This window comes from Bombus terrestris, chromosome 3 (assembly GCF_910591885.1).
Source record: "Bombus terrestris chromosome 3, iyBomTerr1.2, whole genome shotgun sequence".
NCBI lineage: Eukaryota > Metazoa > Arthropoda > Insecta > Hymenoptera > Apidae > Bombus > Bombus terrestris.
Window position 1 is genome coordinate 17,468,024 of NC_063271.1, and position 25,270 is coordinate 17,493,293.

Below are 25,270 nucleotides of genomic sequence, written 5' to 3' on the forward strand. Positions count from 1 at the left end.
AGATGAAATACACAAGTCCAGAAGCAGATATAACACAAGAGTCAACAACCACCACAACCCACTAGTCACCCAACTACTGGACACGACGGACCAGATCCGCAGACTAAAAAGAAAATACCCTCTAGACTAAATCCTTAGTTTCTACTAGAACCAACAATATAAAACTATTATAATCCATGTCATTGTATCACGCCAAACTAAGTTACTGAAAATTCTCAACGAGAATTGATTGTAAATATTCTAATAAAAAAAAAAAAAAAAAAAAAAAAAAAAAAAAAAAACCTTAGGCGACCACTTCTAAACATTCTCCAGACAGCCGATACTTGAACATTACACATGGCGACCTTGGCGACAATGTATATTGCCGGAGTGCCTGAGGGTTCATTTGTGCCCTAACGGTCCTTCCACCGAATGTTCTGGAAGCGTGGCAGCGGTCGCGTGCGCCTGCAGGGTGGTGGGGATGATGAAGGATGAAAAACAAAAGAAGAAACAGATGTCACCGAAAGTAAAAAATATTGTAAGAGCCTCAGTCTCGAACGGTCACGCCTAGAGCTCAGAAGTGTCTTATAAGTGTATAAACGAAGTAAAAATAAAGTTTCTTTTTTTTTTTTAATTTCTTTTTTTATTTTACGTGACATTTTGGCGATCCGTGCCAGGATCCATCAACTTCAAGAAAACGAAATTACGCATTTCGGGCTACGGTCAACTTTGAAGATTGAGGATCAGTGGACCACTGTAACAGAGCAGACACTTTCGACGTTTCGACAAAGGAACACCGCAACGGAACCTTTCCTACGGGTTAAACGATCAAGGTGAGCAAGCCCTGGATTCTTTTGTCAAATACAGATCGAGAACAGACAGCACAATTAGTATAACAATGGCAACGCCACGAGAAGACAAAACCGAAACTGTTAGCGCCGCTTTAACTAACAGCGGAATAGACTCAACAGTTAAAGCTTTGCTTGATGCAATGCAGAAACAAAATGAGAGACTGACCCAACAAATGAGTATGCTTACACTGCGTATGGATGAAGTTGTAGCAAACACAAAAACGGGAAATGTATCGGAGGCCAGTTCCCTAATAACTGTAGACGAAGTAACCCACACCGCTAAAGATCAATCGGTCCTTCGAGAACCTCGCCCATTACTTCAAACACCACCTCAACCATCCTGGGAAAGGACTTTCCCTGAACAATATACGCAACCAGAGCTAAAAGCTGAGAGTGCATTAAAATGCATTCCGATATTAAACGGAAAGGATGATATAGACGTGGAGGATTTTATTCATGAAATACAAGAAGTAAGAATGATGTGTAGCGAACCAACACTATTACTAAAAATGATTAAAATAGAGAAGATTGTAGGAAAAGCCGCAATGGCAATCCGCAATATTCGTATTACCGAATTCGAATCTCTGTATGAAGCATTGAGACGTAATGTAGCAGTATCAGTGAGAGAACAACAGGACGAATTAAGAGGAATGAGGCAAGGATTAACTGAGAGCGTGCAAAACTATAACATCAGATTTCGAAGCGTTTTTAACAAACTCCAACACAGCATTACCAACGAGTATAGAGACGAACTAACTCGACGGGTGATGAACGAGCAACTATACATGGACTCTGTGACCGACTATGTAAGAGGCCTTCGTCCAGAAATAGGGCAGGCGCTAATGGCTAATCTCCCCCCAAATCTCATCGAAGCAGAAAGGAAAGCAATGAATATGGAAAGATACTTTCGCGAGCACAGCTCTCGCAGACAAATGACGCGACAAACAATCGCCCCGCCATTTTATCGTAACCAGGCTTCTCATCCAGTAGACAATCGCCTCGCTATTACAAGTAACACAAATAATAAAACTTCACTCACACAAAATATTCTACCAAGAACGAACAATTTTACGAAGTTTGGGAACAGACCATTAAGCGAAAGGACGCAAGCGAAATGTCCCCAAATGCAATCGATTGGGACACCTTCCAAATCAATGCCAAAATTTTCCGATACCGCTTCAAAGAAAAGCCCCTCCAGGAATAAACCACGTTCAAGAACAATCAGAATTAACAATGCTACCTCAGAAAGATTACCCACAATACTATTACAATTACCAGGACGACCAGGATTGCGATTTCTCGTTGACTCCGGGGCAGGAATCAACTTGCTTAAACAAAGATGCTACCCAGGAAAGACAACAATACCAGACACAAAGAAATTCTCCATGGGACATTCCGAATACGAATCTAATTCCAAAGTCAAATTGAATTTGTTCGACAAAAAGATAGACTTCTCTTTAATAGATGACGATTTCCCAATTATAGAAGATGGCGTATTAGGCTTACCCGGTTTGAATCAATATCGATTCGAACTCTCCAACGAAACATTGAAATTAGATAACAACACCCTTCTGCTGCAACAAGAACCAACCCTTGCACCAGGAGAAACCATTCAAAAAATTGTATACCTCGAAGGGAAGCCAACGCCAGTGTGCTTTATCAATGGTGGTAAGTCCTCAATTCAAGTTTCTAACATTATCGAAAATACAAATACCATAGATCAAATCCAAAAATTCAAATCTTCGATTCGACTATCGCACATAGAAAAACCTCTCAGAGAACCTATAGGAAAGATTCTTCTCTATTACATGGATGTATTTAATTTAGACAGTGAAACATTACCGTGTACATCTCTTGCTAAACATTCCATTACATTGAAAGAAGATAAAATCATCAACGTAAAATCCTACCGTCCTCCCGAATACCATAAAATCGAAATAAACAAACAAATGACGGAAATGTTAGACAAAAAGATTATAGAACCCTCCGACTCTCCCTATAACTCTCCCGTCTGGGTCGTCCCAAAGAAAATCGACGCGTCGGGGAAACAAAAGTGGCGAATAGTGATTGACTTTCGGAAGTTAAACGAATTAACGGACCAAGACGCATATCCATTACCCGACATTGACGATATACTATCGCAACTAGGGAACGCAAAATATTTCTCCGCTTTAGACTTATCCTCGGGATTCCACCAAATACCCATGGATGAGAATTCGAGGAAGTACACTGCATTTAGCACACCACAAGGACACTTCCACTATAACAGAATGCCATTCGGGCTCAAGAACGCACCCGCTACCTTTCAAAGAATGATGGACACCGCGTTAAGAGGTTTAATTAATAATCATTGTTTCGTCTATCTCGATGATATCATTATATTCGGGCAATCGATAGAGGAACATAATAAAAACTTAGCCATTATACTCCAAAGACTCAGGGAAGTAGGTCTAAAAGTACAACCGGATAAATGTGAATTCCTAAAACCCGAATTGGAATATTTAGGACACTTAGTGACAGCAAACGGAGTAAAACCTAACCCTGAAAAGATAGAAGCAGTAAAGAACTTCAAACTACCCAAAAATCCTACGGATGTAAAATCGTTCCTTGGGTTAGCCGGATACTATAGAAAATTTATTAGGAATTTCTCGAAAATTGCCAAACCGTTAACGGAACTAACTAAGAAAGACATACAATTCCACTGGACTGACAAAACACAACTTAGCTTCGATACATTAAAAGAAAGACTATGCCAAGCACCGGTACTAAAATACCCCGACTATACGAAAACATTTACGTTAACAACGGACGCCAGTAATGAAGGTCTAGGAGCCATCCTTTCACAAGATGGACACCCTTGTTGCTTCATTTCAAGGACATTAAACCCCCCTGAACGAAATTATACTACGACGGAAAAAGAATTATTGGCCATCGTTTGGGCAGTTAGAAGATTTAGGCAATATTTATTAGGCCGCAAATTCAAAATTCAAACAGACCACCAAGCCCTTAAATGGCTGCACAACTGCAAGGACCCCTCTAGTCGATTGATTCGATGGAGATTGAGATTAGAGGAATACGAATACGATATAGAGTACGTAAAAGGAAAGGAAAACGTAGCCGCTGACACCCTATCCAGAGTACACGCGATAACACAAACTGACGTTTTATTAAGACAATTCAGAGACTGGGAAAAATCAGAAGAAATACCAAAATTATTGAAACTAACATCTAACAAAGACAACTTTTTCCAATTAACAAAACCATATCTGGGCCCATATGACGAAACCGTATGGTTACAGAAAATATCAGACATACTTAAAACAAATAGAAAGATAGGAATAGGAGACAATAACTTAAACGCACAAGACAAAGCACACATAAAAAGATTTCTTTTATTTTTCAATGACCAACGCGACGACATAGAATTTGCTTACGAACCAATACAGAGTTTAAACGAAGAGGAAATAGAACAAGTACTAAAAGAAAATCATGACTTGGTAGGACATCCCGGAATACAAAAGACGTACGACAGAATCCGAGGCAAATATGATATCCCACATCTAATAGACAGAATAAAAGGCAGAATAGGAACTTGCGCGACATGTCAAACATCAAAGACTACTCGGATAAGAGGAAAGGAGGAACCACAGATAACCGACACCCCGTTAGAATCTAACGACAAAATCGCTATGGATGTGATAGGCCCGTTGAAAAAGACCAAGATAGGAAACCAATACATTCTCTCTATACACGATGAACTAACCAAATATTTAATACTTGTGCCCCTAAAAACACAACAGACCCAATCAATCTGGAATGCTTTACTGAATCATTACATTTATATATTCTCCGCACCGAAACGTATATTAACTGACAGAGGACAAAGTTTCATTAGCGAGCTAATGCAACGATACGAAGAAGCATTTAGGATCAAACACATAAAAACCACCTCATTCCATCCACAATCCAACGGAAGCCTAGAACGAACACATGCTGTAATATCCGACATGTTAAAAGCTATACAAAACGATAATGAAACAGAATGGGATCAAAACCTAAATTTTGTGTGTCTAGCATATAACACTATGGTTCATGATGCCACTGGATATACCCCTTTTGAACTAACATTTGGACACAAAGCCAATCTCCCATCTACCATATCCCAAAATCCGCAAAGAACATACGCTGATGAGGTCAGCTTCAGGAAACGAGAATGGGATGCCAAGCTACTTAAAGCCAGGGAAACTCTAATGAAGAGTAAACAAAGATACCAAAGAGATCAAAGAAAAAAAATTATTAAACCTCAATCCATTTTTAGAGAAGGAGATTTGATATTAGTTCATAATGATCATAAAAAACACAAGTTAGATACTGAATGGCTAGGGCCATACACCATTGAAAAAGTAAAAACCCCTTATTACGAAATAATGGTGAATGACTCGATTAGGAAAATACATGGTAATCGTATTAAACCTTATTTTCCAGGACGGTCTTCACCTTCTCCATAAGTAGCTGTTATGCATTTTGTTTTTGTTTTGTTTTGTTGATTAAGACAAAGAAGAAAACACACTTTTAACCATTTAGTCCATAAAACAATCCTGAAGAAACACTAAGATTTTGGAGGACCAAAATCAATCTAAGGAGGGGGGTATGTAACGTAAATCACGTCAGAGACCAGGACACTGTAACCCCAAACTCTTTTGCCCTGATGTCACCTTAGGCGACCACTTCTAAACATTCTCCAGACAGCCGATACTTGAACATTACACATGGCGACCTTGGCGACAATGTATATTGCCGGAGTGCCTGAGGGTTCATTTGTGCCCTAACGGTCCTTCCACCGAATGTTCTGGAAGCGTGGCAGCGGTCGCGTGCGCCTGCAGGGTGGTGGGGATAATGAAGGATGAAAAACAAAAGAAGAAACAGATGTCACCGAAAGTAAAAAATATTGTAAGAGCCTCAGTCTCGAACGGTCACGCCTAGAGCTCAGAAGTGTCTTATAAGTGTATAAACGAAGTAAAAATAAAGTTTCTTTTTTTTTTTTAATTTCTTTTTTTATTTTACGTGACAAGTGCACTGATCTGTAGAGTGAAGACCTGCATATTTAACACAGCGGTAATTGTGGTTGCAATATTTCTGTGTGTGGCTGTATCTTTGGTAACTTTTACATTGAACTATCATTTTTTTTATAAAAGGTGGTTCAATTTCTACTACAGAGTTCATTAAACGGTCGATGTTATAGACTTCTTTATTATTTGGCTTTCGCTTTAAATCAATAAAAAATCAGGATAGCGGGATTTTTATGGTACTATGCCTTGTATTACTAATGTTGGATATTTCATGGGCATGATTTAAGAGTTCAAACTTTAATTCATCTAAGTTAGCTGAGTGATGGATGTTGCGAAGTACTACACGAAAAGGTCTTTCTTGTTTCAGTTGATATGTGTGGAAATTTGCGTGCAGGGTTTTTAGTAACTTCGTTAGTTTTCTATATGAATCTGGATTAGCCGGCAGAATTTTTACCTGATTATTTATTTTAAGTTTGTAGTCCTCTTTGGTAACATCTTCCTCGATAGACTTTATCACTGTTTCAATGTCGATGATATCATCAATGAAGATTGGTGGGAGAGGGGGATCTTTTTGCGTATGTTGATTTGTTAATGTTTCAACTACGTACATAGAATCGTCTGTAAATTCTAATATTGCGAATCTGTTATAGATGGTAACATGGCTTGTCAATAACTCGTTCCGGGTAGTGTTTACATTTTTTTTTAACTAAATCTACCTTGCTTTTTTTCCGTTGTTTGTATGATTTGTAAGATGGGACAAGTTATTCTTTTGCCACGGAGGAAGTAGAACAGCGTGATTATAGGTTTGCTCATGAAAGCTTGATCGACTTACTGGAGCCATCTTTGAGCTAGTTAATTCAAATTTAAATAACTAGTCATGAGGCTATGATTTGTATTAAAGATTATAAGTGTCGGGTTTTCCACGAGTAAGTTTAGTAAATACTTGGTTTCTTTGCGTTTCAATTCACTTTAAACAGAAGGTGGTCACTTATTGTATTGTAAACTTCACTGAGTACCAAACACACGTCTGCACGCTTCGGCAGTCGACGACAGAATACGTGTAAACGAAGTGAAGTGTAAAAGTGAAAACGAAAAACGCACCAAACAGAATAGAAAATTTCAATTTTCAACACAGCCACGTGAATACTCCTACGTGGTATACACAAAAAGAACGGTAGTTTTATAGAAAGGGAAACACTTCATCCATTTCAATGAGCTTAAAGTATGTTCTCAAGATCAACATTCTGAATAACTTCGTCCTATACATATATGTAACCGCAGTTTGTCCATCGTTCCCAAGATATTCACAAAAAAAATTCAATTAAATTTAGTTTCCATTACACTTCATTCTGACACATAGATGACACACATTTTTATATAGCTCAACCTGAACTTGTCTCATTAATGCTAATCATCTTTAGTATAAATAAAAAGACATAAAATAGTTTCTATTTTATGCGATTTCATAAATGTATCGTAAATTCGATTACTCTCACTTATTATTATTTATGTATACCACCAAACATACTTTTATGTAGTTGTGTCAACTCAAAAAATAAGATCGTATATAGTTACCATTAGGTTAAATATAGAAGATATGTATACATATCTGCTGGCAGTAATAATTTGTATGTACGCGACAAACAGATATATAAGTTTAGTGCAACATTTCATATATTCATGAGTTGTGGGAATTCATTTCGTAGAAACTGTTGAAAAGCTGAGTATAAGTTTTTCGGTAAATATTGTAGTATCGTAAAAGGGATAGGATTAGGATAATTTAGGTTTGTAAAATTCTCCTAATACTATTTATTAAGATAAATAAAAATAACAAAGATTAATTGGACAGAGAACGATAAATGTTCAACTTGAACTAAAACACAAAAGTCTTATTCCGTTCAAATCACTCTCGCAACTCTATAACTAACAACTCGATCTCTCTACAACGCTAGCAACTCTACAACTCTCGTCTTCGGCATCTGCACTCGCACGCTCTCGCTTCTCAACTCATACTACACACCTCTTGCATTCGTTCTCGCTGGCGTCTCAACCAACTCTACCCTTAGCGTCTCTTTGTCTTTTCTCGTCCCATCGAACACATGTCCCGAAACCCCGTGGCCAGGGTCACGCAGGCTCTTTCCACAAAACTGTCCACTTGAAAAGACCGACGACACATTGATGTACTCGACGGCGCCACGGCTCTCGCCACTTTGTATACGGTTCGGCCGCTGTCTTGGGCCTTTTGCCCGCGATACTACAATATTCACTTTTCATCACAAAATATCAAATTAATGTTTTACATTATTCCATGAATATAGTCACAATGTTTGCTTCAAAATAAATAATAAATGCAATAGTTGTGCTTCTTTTCTATGTTAGAGTTTCCTTTTAATATAGAGCGTTCTTCTAATCTTTTTCTTTCCACGCTTAAAACACGTTATAAAAACTAAAGACGATAAGGTTTAAAAATTGAGATGTTTCCGAAACTCACCTTGTAAACAGAATTCTAGCTATGTAAAGTGTGAAGATTGTGCAAAATAGGTTTGCACTTTTTTTAAACACACCTGGTGCACAGCCTGTTCGCTTCTTCAATATCATACTCTTGTATCGTAAATTTTTTTCGAAATGAATTCTCCATCGTTACATTATCATGTTTTGGAATAGTTTTGGAAGAACAGAATCATTCTGACAGTCGACGCGGAACTTTCAAGGAACTGGAAATATTAAGTTAGAGTGTTACTTGGGATGTATTGTACGTGCAGTCTAGCAGTATTTATATTGTAGTCATACTTACAATATGCATATATTTGGAGAACTTCCGGACATGCACTTTTGCTGCGGTGCGGCTGACGACAATTGCACGAAATCGCAAGGTATTAGGTCATCCCATAAGTTCGTGCCGACTTTTGTGTATACATTTCATGTGTCGATTTATAAACATACGGCGATAAGGGACCAATGCACTTGAAAAATGGGAAGAAGTTGTACAACGAGAGGAGGATTACATTTTTTCATGAAACTGAAAGGTATGTAAACAATCTTAACATATATAACCGCTCGAAAAACGGAACGAACTTATGGGATGACCTAATATATACACCGAAAAATATTCCAATAGGACTGTACCCAGCGCAAAGATATTTTGCAAAATAAAACAACGACTGTGGGATACCGGTACGTTAAAACCTGCGAAATCTAGTGGGCGAATTCAGTACAGCGATTCGAACCCGGGGGATAAAATACTGCATCGTATTCAAAAAAATTCAAGAAGAAAAAATCTTTGCAAATAGATGAGTCAGAAAATCCAAAGCAATTCCAATTTCTCCGTAAGGATATTATTTACTGATGAAGCAAATTTTAATAAATGTGGAATAATAAATACACGTGACAAACATTTTTGGACACGTGAAAATTCACAAATATTAAGAGATGGTTCATACAAGATAGTGCACCACCACATTCTACCAACACAGTGCAAGATCACTTAACCAGCTATTTTGGAAACAGGTGGATCGGTTGAAGAGGGCCTATACTTTAGCCTCGGTCCTCAGATTTAAATCCTCCCGAGTTTTACTATTGGGACACATGAAGTTAGAATAATTACAAATTGCAAGAAAATGGAGAACATATCAAACATCTATTGTAATTTGTTGTATTTTTTATGAACACTCACGGCCGGGACAATCGCGGTGCGTGTGTGATTTGTCGTGGATACTCGCGGTCGGGACAATCGCGGTGCGTGTGTGATTTTGCTGTGGACACTCGCGGAGGCAAAGAGAAGAGTTAGAGGAAACAATAATCCTCTCTACTCGGGAATTTCATAGGGCAGTATTCGTAAACGAGTTTAGTGCTTAATTTCTAAATACCATTTCTCTTGCAAAACGTCCTGCGGGGTTGTTTACGTCTCTGAATACCATAGTCTTCTTCTCTACGACTTTTATGAGATAAGCTACCGCTCATGTGTCGCTCGGATTGAGAATCACTATGCGCCTCGCTGCTTTGGTTAATCTTCTTTCATTCGTATAACGAGATTTGCTCGCGTGCACGGATACTTTGGCCAGTTTTTAATTACCAATAAGTAAAAAGCAAATTGGTTGCCTCCTAGAAATAAGTCGAGTTAGTTGTTAATCGCCACCCGTAGTTGCTAGTTGTCTCCCTTAGTCGTCACTCATCACAGAGTCGACACTTGTAGTCATCACTTACCCTATCTAATAGTTGCTTATTGTCTCTAGTTAGATCTAGTTATCTCTATTCCCTAACAAGCGTTCTAGTATTAGGTTGTCCGGAAAGTGTCTTTCTTTTACAGACACGTCTTTTACAACGATGCATCTTATACAAACATGAAACCTAATCTGTCGAAAGTTGTGATCATTACTTTAATAGAACAAAATGGGTCATACTTAATTCGATACAATAATATAAAACGGAAAATGTTGTGCATTCATTATTTCCTTATAAAACAAAAGAAGTTTTTCGGACGACTTATAGTTATTCCATGTTGAGAAATACTCAGTTGGTATGATCGCTAGTTCCTATAAGCTATGTTGGTACGACTTCTAACGACGCTCTATTGTCTTAGGAGTCGACCAGGTGTTAATTACCTAAGTACGAGGTGGTGAAATATAAAACTAATATTCAATCTGAGTGAATCTATTGAATATCAACCCCAAACCTATATTTAATAACAGGTTATGGACCCAGGGCAGTAAACTGCGATAGTAGAGATATTTATTTATTGAGTTTTTTGCGGTTTTCTGAAATTATCCGAGAAGAGACCACGCCACGGCCGATCAAGAGAATATAGTTCATGTGGACAAGGATATGAATCCGATCCTGAGAAAGGGCGAGTATGAGTATGAGTATGAGTATTGAAAAACGATGACAGAATCTTCGTTAGTTTTCCTGGGCTGCTGGGATGCAGTAGAGCCAGGATTTACGCCAGCAGAAAGGTTGAGACCAGACTGTATGAATATGGACTATAAAACACGTGTGTACATTTTCTTCAGGTATCCTGGAGATATCAGAACCTTGAAAACAGCGAGGGAGTGCTGGACGGCATTGAAAGATGTCCATAGGAGATCTACGTCAATGGACATTGTCTTATGCTTGCGGAAACTGGGTACGATCGACAAGACCCCTAGCATGGACATGTCCGCGTACTGCGGAAGGATACGAGATCTGTGATAAGTTATCCAGTGTCGGTATAAAAATCGAGAACCACGTTATAGCATGTTTCCTTTTGGCCGGCCTCGTGGCGGATCCAAATTTCTCGCCATACCTTAGGGCAACAAGGGCCGTAAAGTCCGATCTTCTACTCGAAGAAAGAAGGATCTATGCGGATGCGAACTCGTTCGAGAGAGGCAGCGCAATGGCGACCAGGAGACAATGGAAGCCCAAACAACAGAACAAAGATGGCGCGAAACCAAAAATCAGAGATCCACATGACCAGAAGTGTTACAAATGTGGAAAAATGGGCTACATTTCGTACCAGTGTCAAGAGGAGAAAGGAGATAAAGAGGAGAGAAACAAAAGGGAGAAGAAGAGACAGGAAGACAACAAGAGGGAAAAGGGATCAGAAGACAAAGCGAGGTGCAAGGGACTCATATCGACATTGGCTTTGTCGTCTATCAGCAACATGGGTAGAGGGAAAATTAGTTACCTTGACTCAGGTGCCTCAAATCATATGACTCCGAACAGGCATCAATTTGTGGACTTCGCGCCTGCAACCGGACAAATCAGGATTGGCAAGGGACACTTGGAAGTTAGGGGAAAGGGAATGATCGTTGTGAAAATAGTTGAGTCCTGTGATGGTTGGACACTATCCTTGTCGAATGCTCCCTGGGTGCCTACGTTAGATGCAAATCTAATCTCGATCAGGAAATTGGCAAAGAAGGAGGTTACCACAGTGTGTACAAGGGATGAGGCCGTTGGGACACACTACGATGGAGACGTCGTATTCAACTCAAAGGTAGGAAACGACGTATACTATTTAGAAACAATACCTTTTGAAGAGCACGTAGCAAATCTTTCCGTGGAAAACGATCAAGAGGAACCTGGCCAAAATGACGGAGACGTTGAAGTTATTGAGGCAAAGGCATACAAGAGTATCATATCGTGGCACGAGAGATTGGGTCACTTGCATGGGAATGCAATGAGGAAGATCCTCACGTTTCTTATAGGGAAGAAACGTGAAGGAGGACTCCAAGAAACATTGTGAACTATGCGGAGTCTGCGTGAAGGGAAAAATGACAAAAGTACCATTCCCGAAGACAGCTCACCATATGTGTCGACGTCCTTTGGAAATCGTTCACAGCGACGTCAGTGGCAGAGCTCAGTGCAAATCATTAGGTGGAGGTAACTATTTTGTAACTTTCATCGATGATTTCTCTCGTTTCATGTACGATAGGATCATCAGCAGGAAGAGCGAAGTATTTAAGTACTTCATGAAAGTGGAGCCTCTACATCAGTCCAAAATAAGTACCCTCCAAACCGGCAATGGGGGGTGAGTATACAAGGATCAATTTTGAGAGCTACCTGAGGGAAAAAGGCATTCTGCACAAGAAGACTGTCCCAAGGAACCCTGAGCAAAATGGAGTTTCAGAACGAGCAAATAGGATCCTGGTTGAGATGTCTAGGTGTCCGCTCATCCAGTCGAGACTCCCTGACTACCTGTGGGAAGAAACTGTGAACAGTTTCACATTAGAAATCTATGCCCATCCACCGCTATCGGAGATAAAATTCCATTAGAATTGTGGAAAGGTAAGGGATGCGACATCCAAGGGGAGATCAACAGGCCAAGGGTATTTGGATGCAAGGTCTGGTACCTGAGAAGCCAAGGCGAAGGAAAATTTGATAGCAGGGCAGAAGAAGGGATATTTGCAGGTTACGACAGACAAGTCAAAGGTTATAGAATCTACCTACCGAAGACCAAGAAGGTAATAATTTCTTGTCATGTCAGGTTCGAGGAAAATGTGTTTCTCTGCAAGAATATAAAAGTGGACACGAGTAACATCAAAAGGAGACTCTCCGAATGGATATGGGACGTTGAAGATTTCGAACTTCAGAGGGGAGTTGATCCAGTTGATGTAGAAACTCAAAGTGATGGTGAAAACGATCAAGGGGAAAGTGATTACTTTACAAACACAATAACTAACGACAATGATCAGGAAGAGGTTATGAGTGTACCTAGGAGATCAGCGAAATTGCACAAGCCAAAGACATGTAACAGTTGTGCTCACGTTGCGACAGTTTGTAAAAAGGTTTATGTGTGTCTGTGAATGTGTACGATGTCCTGAAGGGGCCAGATGTTAAAGAGTGGACCGATGCAATAGTGAAGGAATTAGAAAATTTAGTGAATAAAGATGTGTGGGTCATAGTACAAAGACCTTCGGACAAAAATGTGATTGACTGCAAGATGGTACTTGTCATAAAAAGGGACCCTGATAGATATAAGGCTAGACTCGTAGCTCGGGGATTTTGGCAAAGACCCGAAGTAGATTATTCGGAAATCTTTAGTCCAATTGTAAAGAGTAGAACACTAAGAATTTTGCTTGCTCTGTATGCGGAGAATGAGTGGAGTTACGAACATATCGATGTGGAGTGTGCATTCCTCAACAGTCCTTTGGATGAAGATATATATATGAAGCAACCCGAATTCTTTAAGGTTCCAGGAAAAGATAGGACTCAATATGTGTGCAAACTTAAAAAGAGCCTGTATGGACTGAAGCAAACCGGGAGAACGTGGTTTAAATACATTAACGGTATTTTGAGAGGTTTTGAGTCTGAACCCATGTATGAGTGATCCATGTGTGTATGTGAATGCATCCAAATATCTGATTGTAGCTGTGTATGTGGATGACATTCTTGCGTTTGGAACGGAAGCTATGATTAATGTGTTTAAAACTAGGATTAAGGAGAGATTAAATGTGAGGATGTTGGGTACCGATACTCAATTTCTATCCATCCACTTGAGTAAGTCAAACAGTACCACTGTTGTGTTTGATCAATCTGTACAGATAAGTCAAATGCTAGATCTGTTTGACATTACTCATGAGGCTGGAGTGTCAACACCGTTAGCCAAGGAGTGCGGAGCTTAACATTGCAAATAACGAACCTTTCGATAATAAGTTGTACGAACAGGCTGTGGGGCATATAATGTATGTCGCCACTGTAAGCCGTCCTGATGTCGCGTGTGCGATTGGAAAGCAGTGAAGTGGATTTTTAAGTACTTGTTAAAAACCAAAGACCTTAAGCTAGAGTATCAAAAGAGGGTACAACCTTTGAAGGTATTTTGTGATTCAGACTTCGCGGGCTGCGCAATAGATAGGAAATCTAGGAGTGGGTGTGTCTTCATACTCGCTGGTGAGGCAACACCTTGGTTGTCGAAAAAACAGCCAATTATATCTCAATCGACATGCGAAGCAGAGTTTGTAACGATGCAGGAAGCAGTAAGGGAGACCGTGTGGATATCACAAAATTTTTTGTGATAACATTGGAGGTATTTCATGGTTCAAAGATGAAGTAGTTGCTGAGAGTTCTAAGCATGTCCAAGTGCGTCATTTTTATGTTAAGAACTGCGTGTCGAAAGGGATATTAGATCATACCTATATATCCAGTTCTGAGAATGTTACCGTCATTCTCACCAAAGGTTTAAATAGAGTTCAGACTCAATATTTTTCCAAAGCTATGGAGAAACTTGTCAATATTTTACCAAAACTTGTAGAAACTAGCGATCAAAGGGGAGTGTTGAGAAATGCTAAGTTGGTATGATCTCTAGTTCCTATAAGCTAAGTTGGTACGACTTCTAACGACGCTCTTTTGTCTTAGAAGTCGACCACGTGTTAATTACCTAAGTGTATCCGGTGTGTTCAGACGTTTCGTACGAGATGGTGAAATATAAAAGTAATATTCAATCTGAGTGAATCTATTGAATATCAATCCCAAACCTATATTTAATAACATTCCACGCAGTAGTGATGATCCTTCGAGCTAAACACTTAATTTTATAGCATTTTTGTTCGTCACACCCTGTACAAAGTCCAACAAAACCCGTACAATCACAATATTCGGTCAACTACGGGCACTAACAACTAACCAATTTATTGAAACAAGCTAATTTAGACTACTACACATATATTTCAAAATACAAACATGATCAAATACTTTTAATACAATATTTAGAAGAAAACATTGATAACAAAACAAAATTGATCGGGCTACACAACAAAGAAACATTCCAAAGAAGTCGACATAACACTACCCATATTCACGACACATCTCACATCACACGGTAACAGTAATAAATAAAAATAAAGCACATATTGTACCAATAGGTAAAATGGAAAAGAATATGACTCAGCAAAACAGTCCAATGCTGGAACTATCAAAGATTAGGTCATTCTTCATTATTGTCAAGCCGAAATACTTCTCCAAATTCGAAATTCTAAAAGGCAACCTCAATCAAAGTTACAAATTAGATATGACGAAAAATACACTACACAGATCAGACCGACCTACCATTGTTATTTTCGTTACGATCTTTTTGTAAACAGATTGGACACTCGCGGGCGTATGTACTTTTTCTGTGAACACCCACGACCGGAACAATCGCGGTGCGTGTGAGAACTGTGTATAAATATTGTTAATACGTACTTTTATTTATTAATTACTTATTAAGGATTAGAGAATTTATAAAGGATTAAAGGAAACACTAATATTCGATATGTCGTTATGGATTTCAATAAATAATCAGGTTTAATGCTTAATCTACGAGTTTTCTTATAAAACATCGTGCAGATTAGTTTACATCTTTGAATGTCATAGTTTTCTTCTCTATGACTTATCTGAGGTAAGCTACTACCCATATATCGTCCGATTTGAAGACCGCTGTGCACTTGAGGTGATAGGTCGTGATAGTGATAGGAAGAAACACTTGAGTATATTTAACAATATATATGTCGGAAATGGAAGGACTCCAGAGCCTTCCCTTTGGAACTTTGGGAACTAAACTCCTTAATACTGTAATCTAGATTCTACCATAGCCATAATTAAGCAATTATCGTCGTTCAATCCGACTGTATATGTTCGAGATTTATGATAGTTTTTTTTTATTTATTATTTGTATTCACAACTTGTCCAATTTGGACATTTGGTAGAATTTTTTAGCAGTTATATTAAGATATAGGTGGCTACCCCCAGCGGGGTACCATCCTCGCGTTTGCTAGGTCATATCCTTTGTGAGGTCTGGTGAGTGCTTCCCTTTTAGCCTTGTATCCATGTTAATGGTTTTGAACGTTTCCGCTGCTAGCCGGTTTGGGTGTGTTGCTATTCTTGCCTCGTATCTTTTCACGTTGCTGCTGATTGCTTCCTTGGCCGTTAGAATTTCCAGGTCCCTCCCTTCCTAGTTGTTGCTAGTTTGTACTGTAACGGTGGTTGTTTGTAAATATTCCTTATTAACTTGGCTGTGTAGATAATGTTTGATATCGTTTCTGACTATCACTGCTGTCCCTCCGTGAGCTGTCCTTGAGGGGTGTTTGGTATCATATATGGTGTAGTATGGTATTTTCATGTAGCTTTTTGTAGTGAAGTGTGTTTCTGAGACAAGTAGTATATCTATATTGTTATTGTATATGAATGTTTTAATTTCAAGGGCCCGTTGTTGTAGGCCGTTTGAGTTCCAGGCTGCTATTTTTAGCGTGCCCGTTTTTATTTTTTGCTTAGCACGTTTGTAAGTAGTTGTAGCATGTCTGTGATTTGTTGGGTTTGCTGTCTGAGTACTGCGTTTTGTTCGCTTATCATTCTGGTTAGCATTTCGGTGTTCTTGATGGATTGTTTGAGCAGTTCTTTGATTTCTGCAGTGTCGTTGTTACTATTGTTGTGGTATTGGTTGTCTGTGTGTGTCGATTGGCTGGTTACTTGCGCGCAGCTTAGCAAAGGTGTTGGTGCTGATGTGTTTAGTGTTTATTGCGTGCTCTGTATTTGTGCTGTTTCGCGTTTTGTGCTGTCCTGTTAGACTTGTATGTTAGTGTATGTCCTGTTTCGTAGGGGTGGGAACAGTTTGCGTTGGAATTTGTTCCTAGCTTCGCAACCTTTATAACTGGCTGGGTGTTTTCCGTTGCAGTTATAGCATCTAACCTCCTCTATTTTTTCCGTGGATGGGCAGTGTATCGTTAGATGATTTTTTACGTATTTAATGCATGCCGGGGTTCTATTGCAATAGTTTTTTGTGTGGCCGTATTGCTGGCACCTTATGCATTGTGGGATATCTTTTTTATGTTTAGGTGGCTCCACTTTTACTATTGTAGTATCGGAAAAAGGATAGGATTAGGATAATTTAGATTTGTAAATTTCTCCTAATACTATTTATTAAGATAAATGAAAATAACAGAGATTAATTGGACAGAGAACGATAAATGTTCAACTTGAACGAAAACACAAAAGTCTTATTCCGCCCAAATCACTCTCGCAACTCTATAACTCTCGTCTTCGGTATCTGCACTCGCACGCTCTCGCTTCTCAACTCATACTGTACGCCTTTTGCATTCGTTCTCGCCGACGTCTCAACTAACACTGCCTTTAGCATCTCTTTGTCTTTTCCCGCCCTATCGCGCACGTGTCTCGAAAACGCCCGTGGCCAGGGTCACGCAGGCCTTTTCCACGAAACTGTTCACTTGAAAGGACCGACGACACATTGATGTACCCGACGATGCCGCGGCTCTCGCGACATGGTTTACGATTCGACCGATATCTTAGGCCTTTTGTCCGCGATACTACACTATTGTGTTTAGTAATTTTGTTATATCATATATGTCTTTGTTATTGGTTTTAGGTTCTAGCTCAATTAGAAATAGCGGTAATGGTTGTTTGGTATCATACTTGTTTATGTTGTTTATTGACCTTACCTGGTGTCCGATTTTTGCTATTTCTTCGCTTATGTCGTCGGTGTTTGTTTTTGGGTGTAATCCCCTGATTACTACTTTGTAACTTCTGCCGGATTTGAGATGGTAAGTGTGATACCCTGCATTTTTATCCTTTAGTGACCTTGTCACTTTTCTGAATGTGTCTGGGGTGTTGGTTTGCACTTTCACCTGATCTATTTTAGTTTGTTTAATGGTGTAGTTTTCTTTCCCTGCCGTGTTATTTAGCAGTTCAATGAGGGGGTCTATTATTTTCGCATATATGTATATTGGTGGTGATTTAGGAATGCGGTTTGTCGGACTTTCCGTTGGGTCCGTTGCTGTCTCTTCTGGCAGTACGTTAAATGAATTATGCAGTTTGATATCCTACAGCCATTGTTTTTTTTTTCTAGTGTTTCGGTTTTCCTCCCGCTTGCGAATGGGGTTACTTTGCGTTTTTTGCTGGAGGTTGCCACCGTCTAGCTTTCTTCGTGGTGTGTTGGTTCGTTGTTCCCGTCATTGGCTTGTGAGATTTCCATGTTGTCGTCTTTTTTTCTGCATATGTAGAGTCTGTAGCTCTATTTATAAAGTATGTTTCTCTTGTATTAGTTATTTTTATTGATGAAATCTGCATGATTCCACGTTTTGTCAATGGGCGTTTACTTTGCCGCTTTCTCTTCTCTCTTGCCGCACTTTCACTGGGGCACTGTTTCACACGTCCGTTTAGGTCGCCTGCACAGGCGGAACTGACGATAGTGAGCTTGGGCTCGAAGTGACAACCAGTCGCCGAACGTAGCCGCGGTCAAGAGATGAACGTTTTATCTAACAAAGGCATGGAGTAATTCTATAGCTCTCCTTAAAAGAGACAGTTATGGCGGCACGCGACAGTAAACATTCCAACGGTTTCTGTCCCGTGGCTCGCCACGCGCAAACTCTTTCCTTCGGGTAATATGATTGCCAGATGTCAACGCATCTCCACAGTATATGTTTAGCTAGCCTGAGGACCCTTCTGGGAAGCGGCGGAGTGTTCATGAGGATTTCCCCACATATAAAAAAAAAAAGAAGAAAAATAGGCAGAAAAGGCAGCTTCAACTTTAGTGGAAAACGTTCGGTCATCAAGGCGCAGGCGCTCTACCAATGTAACGCATGCGTGTTATATGCACACGCCAGCAGACGCGTTTAAAATAGCTCACCTTGACGTAAAAAGGCAATGAAAATATTTCGAAATTGAAGAAGCTACACACGACTCAAAAATAATATATACATATCGACACACAATTAAAGAAAGCTGAACAAACATTCAAAAGCCTATTAAGATTATTTTATTTCAAGCACCCAAATAATAACTGCAAAATATTCCGCTACCTGCTATTAATAAGACGGCTACCTACTATTAATAAGGGAGTAATGCGAAGACTAACAATATTTGGCATTTTGTACAATTACAGAACAAATCAAATAACATTTAATAGATCTATATAAAAATCATTTTACCAGAACAACAAAAAATCAACATAATAGACTAATAGTAGGATTATTTTACCTGTAAATTCGACCAATCAAAGGGAGACGCAATCGCGAATAAACACGTCAACGGGAGTCGTAGATTCCCGTTACGATTATAATAATCGACGCCGCGAGTAGATCGATCCCCTGATTTCCGTTAAGACAATAGGAGTGGTTGAAATGATATAACTCCGTGATTGGCAGTGTTATAACTTATATATTTTCCGACAACTTAGTATAATCACATACTTTAGTAACGTCGCTGAGTATGAGGATTGCCTTGATCTTGCTCAGATTCTGACTACCAATCTGATAGATGAAGGCCCTTGTGTTGTGATAGATGTAGCGATTGGTCAGATCCGACTTTGACTGAATCGAATCAACAGAATCAACCGAATGATCGAATGACTAGACTTCGACTGCTTGACTTGGATTGCTTGACTTCGATCGTCTGACTTCGAATCGTGACTTGAACTGCTTGACGTCGACCGTCTGACTTGACTGAGTGACTTGAACTGACTGGGACTGAACTGGAACTGAACTGGAACTGTATTGAACTTCCCTTGTGTGACTTCGACTGTGTCATTTCGACTGCTTGACTTCGACCGTCCGACTTGACTGAGTGACTTGAACTGACTGGCACACAACTGGCACTGGAACTCCCTTACCTGACTGCCCGTGTGGACTTACGGAGGAAAGCTCGGTATATGGGTGGTTTTTGAACGAAGGAAGCTGATTCGTTGTTCATAGTTTTCGTTATGAACATGAGGACAAGGATCCGCGTTACCCATTGGCTAAGACGTTAACGATTGAAGATGGGAGATGTAAGCATCCTACCGGCATGACTCGTGGGAAAATCCAGACATTTCTATTATATAAATGCCTGGTTTTCTCTATCATATAATTACCAATTTTTTCCTGCTACCAGCTTTCTTCGTAATTTTTAAGAACGTACAATAGACCTAAGGACTTTTTTAAGTACCGGTTATAAACCAACAATACTTGCAGGATTCAAAGTTCCTGTAAGCTAATGAGGCTCGGTTTATGGTGGGGCCTTAGGTTTATTGAGGGTTTCTCTAACGGTGCTTGGACCTGGACGGTCAGATAATAAAGGACGTCGCGCGGACCTTTTCACGTGACGTAACATTACCCACAACCACAATACTTCGAAAAGGTAAAAAAAGTAGGATACACATCGCCCGTAATATTCTTCTGTTTAGACACAGACGGAATCATTACATGTAACAACATTATTCTGATCATATATCACATTGACTGAGGTCTCAACTTAAAAACAATAGTATACGAAAAAGCTCCTCATATAGGTTTTGCGCTTAATTAGAAAATAAATACGAAGAAAAGAGACTTAAAGAGAACAAGTGTTTCTGGAGCTTCAATTGACAGTACACTAAACAGTAAATACCGAATAATTACAAATAAGATTATAGATATACAAATATACCTCTCACAAACCTTAGGCTTGGAATAGTATATAAGTTATTTGATAAGTCATGCAAGTCGGTTTGCTGGTGGTAAAACAACACGTGACGCCCATCTATCGAAAGCAATCCAACAAACCTAGCCAAGTGTTCGCTCAGCCTCTCGACTAGTTATTTCATATTGAATTAACTAGATCGAAAATGGCCCAATCACCCCAAACGGGCCCTATGGAGCTTAGTTACAACAACGCCGCTCCTCCTCCCCCGTGGAAAAGGGGCAATACACCCCTCTTTGCAAACGACCCTCTTACGAAAAAACGCAAACTCGAAGCTAGCAGGACCAATGTGAGCAAAAGGCAAACCAACCCGCCAGCCAGACAAGTGACCACCCACAACAGGTTCGCGATACTGGAGGCTGAAGTCACTATGGATACAACCACAGAGGTAAATACACAACCTACACAAAAAAAAACCTCTCCACCGCCAATTTTCATCGATGATATCATTGACATTCAATCAATGACAAAGACAATCCAAAAAGAAATCGGCAAGGACGAATATAAATTGAAAATCAGCAACAACAGCGTAAAAGTCCTGCCGACCAACCCTGACGCATACAGGAAATTAACGAAGTTGTTAAAAAACCTGAATGCCAACTTCCACACATACCAACTCAAGCAAGAAAGACCATTTCGAGTGGTGCTACGTAATATCCACCACTCAGTCGACCTAGACGAACTAAAGTTCGAACTTCAAAAACATGGCCATGAGGTAACCAACATCAGCAACATTAAACATAGAATCTCAAAAAATCCACTATCACGATTTTTCATAGATATAAAACAAAAAGAAAATAACAAAGAAATCTACAACGTCAACCGGCTGATGAACTCCATAGTTAAGTTCGAACCACCTCTTGCAAAGAAAGAGATAGTACAATGCAAAAGATGCCAAAGGTACGGCCACACGCAGAAATACTGCAACCATAATTTCCGGTACGTAAAATGTGCAGGTAGTCACCCCACTGACCAATGCACTAAATCCCCAGAAACCCTCAAGGAGAGCATCCTGCGAACTACAAAGGATGCTCAGCCTATAAAACACTACATAATATTAAGTACCCAAAACTGAGACCCAAGGAGATTACCATACAAGAACCAAAACCCCAAAAACTCACCACACCATCAATATCCTATGCGCAGGCAACACGAGGAAACATAAATAACTCGAAAACCCACAGTGAACGCTCAGAAAATAGTGTTCCCGCCCCACAAAACACAGACAACTTCACCAGACTCGAAAAACTTATCGAGAAGCAAACTGAGCAAATTAACAACTTGCTGTCACTACTCACACTCCTCATGGACAAATTCAAACGCACAGAAGCAAAATAAAACCAATGCGAATAGCTCTGTGGAACGCCAACGGTCTAGCTCAACACAAATTTGAACTAGAACTATTCTTAAAACAACAGCAAATCGACGTAATGCTCATATCTGAAACCCACTTCACCGACAAAAACTACCTCAAAATACACGGCTACAACTTCTACCACACCCAACACCCCAGTGGAAAGGCACACGGCAGCACCGGAATCATCATCAAATCCAGCATTAAGCACTACTAGCTGCCATCATTCCAGAAAGACTACCTTCAAGTCACAAACGTAGCAATAGAAGACCGCCATGGTACCACCTCAGCAGTATACTGCCCTCCCAGACACTCGATTACTAAAGAGAACTTCGACAGCCTCTTTGACGCCCTAGGCAATAGATTCATAGCTAGAGGAGACTATAACGTCAATTACCACAACTTTCCCAATAGAAGCGGGCATACCCCAAGGCAGTGTCCTCGGACCCCTTCTGTTCTCCATCTACACTGCCGATTTACCAATATCGACAGAAATAACCATAACAACATTTGCCGACGACACAGCGCTATTAGCGTCCCACGTCAACCCGATAATTGCATCATCTACTCTCCAGCGAGGTCTCGACTCAATGGAAAAGTGGTTCCATAAATGGGGCTTCAAAATTAATGAAAAAAAATCCACGCTGCGAAAACAAACCTGCCCACAGGTCTCCATTAACAATATAACAGCTCCTAACAGGGACACAGTCAGATACCTCGGCTTGACTCTGGACAGGAGATTAACTTGGAAACAACATATCGTAGACAAATCTAAACAACTCAGGGACAAATTCAAAAAATTTTATTGGCTCATTGGCCGTCGCTCCAACCTAAGCACGCAGAACAAAATTACGCTCTATAAGAACGTAATAAAACATGTCTGGACCTACGGAATCCAACTATGGGGAACAGCAACTAATTTCAACATTGAAATACTCCAACGCTTCCAATCGAAAACGCTAAGATCCCTAATGTATGTTACAAACGAAGCAATCCACCGCAACCTCAAGATACCTACAGTCAAAGATGAAATACACAAATCCAGAAGCAGATATAACGCAAGAGTCAGCAACCATCACAACCCATTAGTCACCCAACTACTAGACACGACGGACCAGATCCGCAGACTAAAAAGAAAATACCGTTTAGATTAAATCCTTAGATCCTACTAGAACCAACAATATAAAACTATTATAAGCCATGTCATTGTATCACGCCAAATGAAGTTACTGAAAATTCTCAACGAGAATTGATTGTAGATATTCTAATAAATAAAAAAAAAGAGTCATGCAAGAAAAGCGTCATTCTTATCGTCAAACCCATCTAAAAATAAAGACAAAAATGAAATGTTGGCGAAAAAGAAAATGAAAAATAACCCAAGATAAATATCAAGTCTCCAAAATATGAAACTAGTCTACAAGAACGGTTTTAACTATGAAGACTATAAATATAAAATATGTAATGATGTAATTCAATTTTGAAATTCAATAAAATAATAGATATTATTTAAAAAATGGTAGGCTTATAGACCTTCTAATTTCTTATACCCGGACCAAATCCAGTTGTGAGAACTTCTTTTCTTAATAATTATTTATGAATAATAATAATAAAATAATTCATTGAATTATTTTATGCATGTTTTGTTATCAATTATTTTTTATTTATTACTAATGAACAGTTTCACAAAAAAGATTTCCTGCGTCCTCTCCCATTATAAAGGAGCCGTTCCTCAGGTCTAGTTTGGGCATTCAGAGAGGCCACCACTTTCAACGCTATCCCCTAGGTCGTCGTGCAAGTCTGAGGAGATCCTAGGAGATCCTCCTCGGCATGTCGGTCCCTATGACTACCTAGGGCGGCGCAGGGCCGCTCTTCGGCCCTACAATGGTGGGATGTTCTCACCCTCTCCCACTCTGCCCGCTCCTTTGCGAGCATTACTTTTTCGCAATAGGAGCGGACTGTGAGGAACTCCTGTTGCCCCCTCAGCATCACCTTCCACCACTACCGAGAGATCCAAACTTTCGCTAATCGTTTGTCGCAGAACACGGCGAAGGCCTCCCACACTGGACAAAACTCCAGCGTGTGCTCAGCCGTGTCAGAGCATCAAAGTCTGGAGCTGGAACGGTGGAGACGCCGACGCGTAAGGTACCGTCCGGTATCCCCTTATGATCCTGATGACGGTCGTCCTATATAGTCTCCTCAGCAAAAGCAGACTGCGACGACTCGCCATTAGATTTTCTACCCACACCGGAGCGTCGTACAGTACCCGGGAACGGACAACTCTCACATATAGTTGGCACACTCCGACCCCCGCCCCACCGATATTTGGCAACAAACCACATAAGGAGTTGGCTGCCGCCGTCTTTTTGGGGACCAAGAGCCTGAAGTGCGTGAGGTGAGGCTCGGGTATTTCATCTGAAGCCCCACCTCGATGTCCTCCCAGTTTATATTCGAACACAGGTCGGGCAGAAGAGTCCCCTAGGCCGCCAGTCATAAAACCAGATAGCCTCCGACTTAGCTGCGAACACCCTCATACCCAGCCTGCGTATGGCACGCATCGCGCAAGCGACGATAAACTTGTTGTGATGCAGTGTCTCGTGCCACCAACGTCCTCCGGCCAGGAACAACATATCGCCAGCGTTAGACGCCATGCCTGCGTCCGGTGGCATGAGACAGCGAAGCATCGCGTCGTAGCTGATGATCCACAGAACTCTGCGGAACACCGTGCTCGACGGATCGCCGGCCCTCTTCATCGTTGCCGGTGTACCGACCCACCTGTCGCTCAGGTAGGGTCGGATAACACGAATAAGGTGAGGAGGCACCTCGAAGAATTCAAAGGCCTCCATTATCCCATTTTAAGGTATGATGTTGAACGTATGGACTATGTCTAAAGATTTTTTTCGAATTGTAAATACATTTTTCTCAAAATTGATTGACCATCTGTTGTATTTTATATACACATCAAATTTCATTTAAATCCGTGAGAACTAGGTATGAAAATTCCTTTGTTAGAGCATTCGGATATTTGAATGTTTCGGCGAACGTTCATCGAACAGAAAAGGAATATTCGGTTACACTCTTATTTTTTATTTTACTAAAATGGGGGAGATCGATTGGTTGCTCTG

At 40.1% G+C, this 25,270-nt stretch overlaps 1 protein-coding gene across 5 annotated transcripts in view; it reads right to left on the minus strand.

Annotated features, from left to right (window-relative positions):
* The window catches only part of LOC100646642 (triokinase/FMN cyclase), a 106,500-nt gene that overhangs the window by 68,049 nt on the left and 13,181 nt on the right, over positions 1–25,270 (minus strand). The window lies entirely within an intron of this gene.